This window comes from Phaenicophaeus curvirostris, chromosome 1 (assembly GCF_032191515.1).
Source record: "Phaenicophaeus curvirostris isolate KB17595 chromosome 1, BPBGC_Pcur_1.0, whole genome shotgun sequence".
NCBI lineage: Eukaryota > Metazoa > Chordata > Aves > Cuculiformes > Cuculidae > Phaenicophaeus > Phaenicophaeus curvirostris.
Window position 1 is genome coordinate 5,010,267 of NC_091392.1, and position 9,423 is coordinate 5,019,689.

Consider the following 9,423-nt stretch of genomic DNA (forward strand, 5'->3'; position numbering starts at 1 on the left):
AAGTGATTCAGTCTACGTATCTCAGGACATTTATCTTGGGGGTGGAACAAGCTTCTGTCTCCTGGTGCCTATTTCTGTCTGCTCATTACAGAGGGAGACTAGGTGGTTAGTTTAGATTAGATGCCTGACTTGTAGATAACTAAATTTAGCTGAGATGATTCTCTTCATAAGTAATTACTCTTATTGTTGATACTGGGGTTAATTTCTGCTGATATCAGGACATGATATTTATCTGTATACCTCGTGGGATTTAACAAACAAAGTTTCCCAAATGATTGATAGTAATGCATTCTAGAAAAAGAAATTCGTGCCTGAATTTGTACTTGCCTAGGTCATCTCTTCCAGTCACTGCCAATGGTAAAGTAGTCACTGCCTCCTATCTTAACCTATTGTTTACCAGTGAAATGAGCAACTCCCACAATCCACCCTAGGATTAGATGCATTCCAGAGAAGAGGGAAACAACTGACTTACAAAACTGCAAAACCAGCAGCATGAAAGTTGTTCAAGGTGGAGATAAGGATCTTCTCTTCTGGATTGTCACAAAATCCAATTTTCTGCTGAAGTCCTCAGTAGCCTCAGATGAAAAATGCTGTGGTACTCAGTATAACACAGATCTAGGTTCAGTTCTGCAGATGGATTCCTTTCTGGACTTCTTCTCATGTGCTGTATGCTATATGGTAGAAGAGGAGGAGGCCATACAATGAGAAGGTCTCTCCCCTCTCACCCATTTTCTTTAACAGAGAAGACTCCATGCTCTGAAACACTACCAACAGATCTTGTGACACACTCCAAGGCACTCAACCTATATCCTCAATGTTGTGATGGTAAATAAAAGCCCTTTTCAAAAAATAATAAATACAATTAAAAAACCAACCAGCTGTGACGCAAATTTATTATTATTTCAGTCATTATGAATTAAAGAAAAAAGTGTTGAAAGAAGTAGAACAACTACAGGAGGCAGGAGGAAACATGGGATGAATGCTAATACAGCTGTGGCTGATCCAGTGTAGAGACAACTAATTCTGACCACAGTAGGTATAATCCAAGCAGCAAAGATTAGCTGGAAATAACTGATTTTAGGAACTTAAACACATTTTCTGATACTAGGCTTTATTTCAGTAATTAAAGCCCATACGGAATTCAACAAAATTTTCTTTTGTTGCTCAATAGAAAATTTTAGCAAAACTGGAACTTGCTTTGGGACATGGTGAGTTAATGTACATTACAATACATAGTGTGAAGGAAAAAAGGTTCAAATATTTTAATATTCTCTATGACAGTTCAAAAAAAAAAAGGAGTTCCTTTGTCCATCTATCACACAGAACCCAAACCTTAGGGCTTGCTATTTAGTGTCTTTAACTGCCAGGTCAATGGGAAGTCAAGAGCAGGGCAAACTTTCAAGAAAATTCTAAACTAACTTCTCGACTCCATAGTCCAGAGCCTAAGTCCTGGCACTAATAAGGCACCTCTGTTCAAAGGTGTGATTTAATCTTGAGTTGTGTCATAATGCTGGGCATCATATAGCTCATCAAATTACCGACTGACATTGTCTATGGATGTAAGACGAGTCTTGAAGAAAGAGGTGATGCAATTAACTGATGAAAAACAGAACTACATCTCCTGTCTGTCCAATACACAAGCCCTTTGACTGCATGAAGCTCTGTTGTGCCTCAGAGCTTGTTTTTTTTGTTTTTCCTCTGACTCTGACCATACTGCTTAGTCTAATAAAAGCTGTATCCTCTGTCTGCAGAGGTTTTCTTTCTGTATAAAAGCTGTGGACATGCTAGAGTTCTGTTTGGAAGCAATTTGCTTTAATAGTGCCTTCTAAGGCATGAATTGGTAAGTTCTCAGCCCACTCCTTCCTGAATAATATTTGAGTATTGATTCTGTAATAAACATTACATTGGTTTCTGCAGAATGACAAATAACTTTGGAGCTTATGGACGGTTCTGATCACGGACATGATTCTTAAATGGCACAGTTAAATGTTCCATTGAAGGGAATTTGGATATGAGAGTAAATGTCTTTCGCTTGTAACGATGTTGAGTTATAAACAACCTGTTACTGTAGATTCTTTGGGGCAGGGATCATCCTTCTGCTCCAAGTTAAGTGACTTAGAGCAATAAGCTTGTGGCTCTTAGCAACTGCTGAAACACAAAAGGTAAATAAGGATGCTGAGAGCTTGATCACAGGCCTTTGCTCTATTTGGTGATTTTTTATTTGCGCGACTCCCACGTATTTCAGCATTACTGCAGGCCACATTATCACCTAGGTACATACTGCAGAAAAAAAAACAGACAGTGCTACATCTCATTGCTTTCTGTGGACCAAAAGGAAAGAAAAAAAATCAACCTACAGGGCTATTATTCTGGCCTTTCTTTGATCACTGGCTTCACTTAATTTAAAATTAAAGAAAGATCAGAAAGAATAAATGCATATTAAATTAATCGCACCTATTCAAAAGGCTTGCATATTGCAGATAACAAAGTAATGTTCTCAGAAAAGATAGAGATACAAAATAGGATGGAATTTCCCCTACTTGTTCTTGTTTTCAGACGTCCGTATTCATAATCATTTAATCATTACCATAATCTGTATAGAAAAATGACCAGAAAAACCTGTAACTCACTGTGTGCACATGCACATGTATATTAGTTGGAAAGGAAACACAAGACCTGGTTGCTTTCTCCCTTATCTAGTCATTATGTATACAGGATTACTTGTCCAGCATGTGGATGGCCAAAATGTCATTCTTTCTTTAAATTTAAGAATTATGTCCTTCAAAATTCTATCATCTTTTGTCCCCAGGCATTGCCACAGGACATCATCTAGCAGATTATATCAGAACTGAAACAAAGCAATGTGGTTTTTTTTTGCTGTGGAGGCCAGAGTTGAGGGTTCATGCCATGGGGAACCTATAATTTTATGTGTCCATTTCCTGAGTGACATGATGATCAAATAAAAGGAAACAGCCTTCAGTTTTGGTCCCTGCATCAGTCTTACTTATTGTTTCACAAGCTTTGGGATAAGCTATGGGATGAGCAAACCCTGGGGTGTTAGGACCAGAATCCAATTTCTCCTTTTATTTTGAGCGCTGTAAATACTAGGTCTCAGAGTTCCACTGAACCCTTCTTTGTTATGATCCTTGAGTAAGTCTATGTAATTAGTACACAATCAGACTGATACCATCCTAATGTTCTCCTCCTATGCATTGTTTTTCACGTGTTCCTCCTGTACCAGGAAGCAAAGGCAAATGACACAAGAAGAAAAACAAGTTCTACCTGTGTCTGCTTTGTTGTACTATTCTTTATTGGACGTTTTACCTGTTTTGTGAAGTGATATAACACCACTATACCCTTGGTAAATTGTCACCTCCTTTAGATGTCCCCCAGTTTCTCATCTGAGGTCCAGCATCAACCTTAATAGTGAAGGATTAAGCATGGGTAATTGAGGAATACTATGGCATTGGCTGCATCGGGAAAACAATCTTATCACATCTCCTTTGAGCATGAAGCTTCAGGAGTTGTCCCACACTTAATGGTTTCACAATTTCTTTTCTGTTCTGAACTTTCTTGTGCCAGACTGAGCTTCTTTGGTATCTCCAGCCTCAAAACATACATTAAAAAACCCTACTTTTGCCCCCCTTGAAGAAAGGATATTTTGAGGTGTCGTCTTAGAAAATCAATGTAAGCTTTGCTCTTGAAATAAATGAGACAAGGATCAGCTTGTTGTCTGCCCAGGAGAGATTTTGAAGAACAGTTTTTCTCAAAGGTAGATGGAGCTTCTGCACAGTTTCATACTGTATAAACCCCCTTGATTAAGCTCTTTTCATTTTCAAATTACTTAATTACTATCCCTTTTGCTTTCAAATCAAAATGTGCAACAGCTTATCTCAGTCGTATGAGAAGACTGGTAAAGAAGGCAGTATCACCAGGAAATTAAAAAATAAAATAATGATAAAGCCAGTCAGCCTCCAGAAGAGAATGAAAATTGACTCTTACTAATGTTATGTATTAATTACACTTACCCTTATTTAATGTTCTTGTAATATTACACAGAGCAGTAATCAGTAATCACAGTGTATATGACAGTCTTGTCTGCTGTGTCAGTTAGAAGTTCCCTTCCACACTCTGCTGTCTTAGAGAAGCAAATTTCATTTGTGCTTTTTGTGGTATTTCTGTTCCGTGAAAATAATTTATCTTATTCAAACAACAGTAATGTTCAATTTTATGGTAAAGGTTGGGTCAGATTTTAGGCAGACATAAGTTTCAGGTCAATCTAGAATATGCCCATGTATATTGCAAAGCCAATAGAAAACTTGAGGGTCATTGATTCCAGTGTAACTGATTTAAAAAAAAAAACAAACAAAAAGACAACCAAAAAAAACCTCTAGATTTTTCTGAAGCATATTGAGAAGGGATTTTTTTCCAAAGGTTGGTAAGGGTTTCTCAGTAGGAGTTGGGACAAATTTACATAATTTTTCTCTTTAACTCTTTCCAGTGTCTAGTAGAACAGAGGAGTTTTTTAAGTAGAAATGTTTCTTTCAGTGAAAAAAACCCAGTCAGTTATACCAAAATGTTTAATGGTGCCACCTACAGTTTGCCAAATTATTCATTATATTAAAAAAAAAAAAAGAATTATGGTTAGTATGGCATTGCATTTCAATATTTCTATGGATATGTTGTTTACAGTGAGTTGTAATTTTTTCTATAAATTTTCTGCACACTTTTAAAAGATGGTATATACAAGAAACTTTATCATGTTTTAAATAAATCTAAAATGCACCATACAAGAATTAGTGGAAAGTGTTGTGCAGTCGCTGATTTTTTTAAAACATTTTCCTTTGGTTTAAAAAAAAATACAAACTTAAATTTGTTTTAACATCCCCCAGTAAAAAACTCACTTCTAAAAAAAACACATTTAACATTTTGCAGAAAATTATTCTATCATACAGGTACCCCTAACTGACAAGAAGCTCTGTGCCTAAACTTATAATGAAGAATATATATGATTGCTGAGGTTTCCCATTGTTCTCACTAACACTGCTGTGGTAGGGATCCACTCTGCTCTGTAAACACAGCTCTTATCTGCTTTATTAAGATATGTCCAACCTCATTCTGTTCAACAACTCAAGCAATTTTTTAACTTACTAGATAAAAACTCTTTCTTTCTTAGATTTTCTTCTCTAGTGAAACTACACTACAGAGTTTGAAAAAAATGTGATCATGTCTTATGTTACATTATTGTTCAGGTTTGATTTTTTTTCTGTAGAATGAATGCTTCAAAAGTTACAGTCTGTAAACACAATCCAAATCTTCCTGGTAGTCAGTAAAGTTTGATTTTGGTTGCTAAGCCACTCAAACATTTAAAGCCTATTTTTAACTTTTTACTTGAGTCTCTAGGACTTGTCTCTAATTATTTCCACAAAGACATTCTTATTCCAGGGTAATTATGCAGATTTATTGTGAAAGAGCACAAGAGATCAGAATCTGGCCCATCACTAGCATGAACATCACGTATCAGTCTTAGCCTCCTGAGCACACTGCACTTTGTGTACGTATTGAAATCTTACAAGTCCAGTGCAAATCTACATCTTGTTCTGGCTAGCCTTAAGAATCAAGAGTAGGCAAAGTTGGGCTGTCCGTGACCTCCTAATACTGTAATTACAAAGTCACAAAGGATGTAATTGCTCTATGAAACTTTCACATACCATGGAAATACATAATAACAGAGAATTAGACTGACAAGGTGTGCATTGTACATTATGTATTTTTTTTCCTCAGGACAGTAAGGCTCCATTTAGGGTGTGTTGTGACAGGAGAACTTGGTATTTTTTTCTTTCTGGAATGATGAAGTGCAAACAGCTCTCTCTTTCAGTCTTGGAGGTTACAGGTGTGCCACCAAGTTATCTATATCACTCTGCAGCATTCTTCACAGCTATCATCATCCCCATAAAATAAACTAGGCTCTTGCTCATGCCTGAGTTTATACTCTGTTAAAAATTTACTGTCACCTCCTGATTTATGAACTTGCTTTTGTATAGTTTTGAGCCTAGTCGTGGGTGACACGTATTTGAGTAGTTCCAGCTCTCTTCTCCCACACCACAATAATACAATGCTAAGGACGTTATTTCAAGGAGATCCTGGGCTCGTATGTCCAAGGGCTGGTGATTAGGGCAGAGCAACTTCTAAGAAGTTCAGTGAATGATGAATCTCAAATGGCTCAGGGATTCAGGCTGAGGCAAAGCCTTCAAGTTTCGGGAGTTTTTTGAAACATTCAAAGCTTCTGATTGTTCAAAGCCCATCTTGACATCTTTTCAGAACTATCCGATTTAGCTCACAGTTGTTTTTAAAAGTATCTTTCTGTTTCTGGCTGCAGGAAGAAAGCGCAGATTTTTCAGCAAGTTGTTGAATATTTAGAGGTTAGCTATATAAAAATTGTTTTGCCCTGAGTTTGCTTCAAACACTTCTTATTTTACTTTATTTCTTGCTAATGCTGAATCACAGATGGGTTTCTTTTGAAGTGTATGAGAGTTTTGTCAGAGACAAAATCTGGCTTAAAAAGGACATGCAGAAAATACTCTGCAGCAAATGTGTGAAGTGTTGGGAGAAGCTTCTATTGGTCTTTTGATAGATCAGATCAGTGACAGTCAAAGCTGACTTTCTGATGACACACAGAAATCAGACCTTCTGATTCAAGAATTCTTGAACTTCCTCATGATGCAGATAATGTCTTCGTATGAGGGAGAATCTCACAAAAACCCCCAACTTTAAATACCCCAAAGTTAGTCTCTGTCCTTGCTTTAATCACATCAGACTCTCACAGTGAAAAGGAAGAGGCAGTCTCAGAATAGAAATTATCTGGCCTATATCAGATGGCTGTTTTTCAGTGAGCTGAATCACTCTCTGCACATGCTTCTCTCTTCTCTGTTGATACTGAAGAGTACTCAAAGAGGTTAGCTCAAACTTAAGCGTCTAACATTTGTGTGTCTAATTTTTGTGTATCTATGTCTGCACACCCCTTCAGTGTGACATAGTCTCCCCATATTGACAAAAGTTGTGTTGGAGGAGAGTGATTTTGTACGCTGGTATTTTATATGTTGTATTTTCTCAAGATATGGTCATGGGGAATGAGTAGAAATGGTTGGCGAATCAGCTGTCACTGCACTACTTTGGAGTAGTGGAGCTATTCCTTTGTCTTTGAACTACACATTGACCATGTTTTGTTCACTTATTTCTTCACCGTGAAGAATTTTTTCACCATGAGAATGGTGAGACACTGGAACAGGTTGCTCAGGGAAGTTTTGGCTGCGCCATCCCTGGAGGTGTTCAAGGCCAGGTTGGATGGGCCTTGGGTAACCTGATCTAGTGGGATGTGTCCCTACGCATGGCAAAGGGCTTGGAACTAGATGATCTTTAAGCTCCCTTCCAACCCTAACTATTCTATAATTCTATGATTTCAAAGAGCATAGCATCAAATGTTGATGACTCAGCATGGGCCAGGTCATCTTCTGGGAATGAAGATGAAGGGGTAGTAAAGGAATTATTCTGATTTACCTGTCCAGCCTCACAGATCGAGCCTCCCTACCTAACACTTGCATACAAGTGATGGCCTCCCCTCTCTGTGAGACAGATTTCAGCCTGACAAGTAGCCTGTTAATAAGCTCTGCTTGAAACTTGGCTGAAAGAATGGGAGCAACAGCACGCAACAGGATCCTGCTCTGGGAAGGTCACCATTAGAAAGGATGCTCCCTGAGTCCAATATGATGGATATTGTTTTCTCTCCTGTATCACAGGACCAGCCACTGCATGGCTGCTTAGAACATGGTCAGAGGAGCCTCTAATGTGATGTGATGTGTTGGCTGTGCATTTTCATCTCGTAGCTTTACACAGGGGTTCTTGCACAATGGAGGAAGAAGAGAGGAAAAGGCTTCTTTAGGAGAAGGGGAGGTTTGGTTGGACCATCTTCCACTGCCTAAAGGGGGATTATGGAAATATGAGCCTCGACTCTTTCCAACTGTGTGCTAAAAAAGGATAAAAAGCAATACTGACTTGCAAATTTCAACATAGATACAATGTTTACTGTGGAAGTAGTAAAGCACTGGAACAATTTGCCTGGAGAGGCTGTGGGATCTCTATCTGTAGACATTTTAAAAGTTCTAATGTACAAGGCTCTGAGCATCATGGTCTACCTTGGAAGCAGGAGATTGAATCGGAGACCTTTTAAGGTTGCTTGCAGCTTGATTGATGCTGAGACTCTGTGATTTTATGTTGAGAAGTGTGACAGACATGATTGCATCCATGTGATACAATATTATATTCTTAGAGCTCTAATGTGGGGAATAAAACCAACATCCAATACTGCCAGAGACAGGAAGAAAGTATACGCAGATCCTAATGGCAAAGAGAGAAAAAAAGCTGCACAATTCTCTTACTGTAGGCTTGAAGGGTGAAGCTACTGGCCGAGTCATGAACCTGTCCTTGATCTCAGCTAGATTCACATTTGAATGGGCTCTGTGTAAAGTTTTACAAATATGACCTTTTAAGACTGATTTTGTAAGTATATGAGGACTTCGTGAGCCTTCACTGTATGTATCTGTGAGATGCCCACAGTTACTGTGAATCCTTTGGCATATTTCAGCTCATTGGGCAAATTTTGACAGACTTAAACTATCAAATGAAAAGAATTCCTAGGCATATTTTCCCCCTGAAGACAGATATCTAAACAGATAAGCCAGAAATAAGTAATGCATCTATTCGAGGAATTCTGCTAATGAGAATCTACTTTTTATCTGTTTGTGTATCTATGTATCTACATATCACATACTTGTATACTCCCTTTATTATGAACGTACTTATGCACAGCACATCAGCAGAATAGCAGTTCATGCATTTCTCCTGATTTCCTTCTCTGATTGCATTCCGTGTTTAAGGATTGGGATCTTAAATACACATATAAGAAAGTGTGAGTCAGCGACTATGTTAAAAACATAGTTACAGAGGAGATAAAATGTGTATTCTTTCTATTAGACACTTCTACCTTCTGTCTCTGGTGCGTATATTTTCATATCTGAATTAGTTTCAGTAAAGTGTTCCAGCTCCAGATATTGTCGATACTGCAGAGTGACTGTATCAAAATTCATTTTACTTTACACTTCTGGGTTTTTTTTGAGACTCTGGCTCAGCCGTAACTCCTCTATGCTACCTAGTATGGAAATATTAGAAACGAGTAATATTAATGTATATTTATAAAGGCATTAATAATACTATAACTTTAATAAAACAAGCTGTGTGTTAATGAAAGTGGGAATGCAACTGATCTATCAATGCCTAGTGCTGATTATATAAAACTGTAGTTGCACAACTCAGAATTTAAACTCTATATCATCAAAATAATGATGACATAGATTCCTTTGAGAAAGA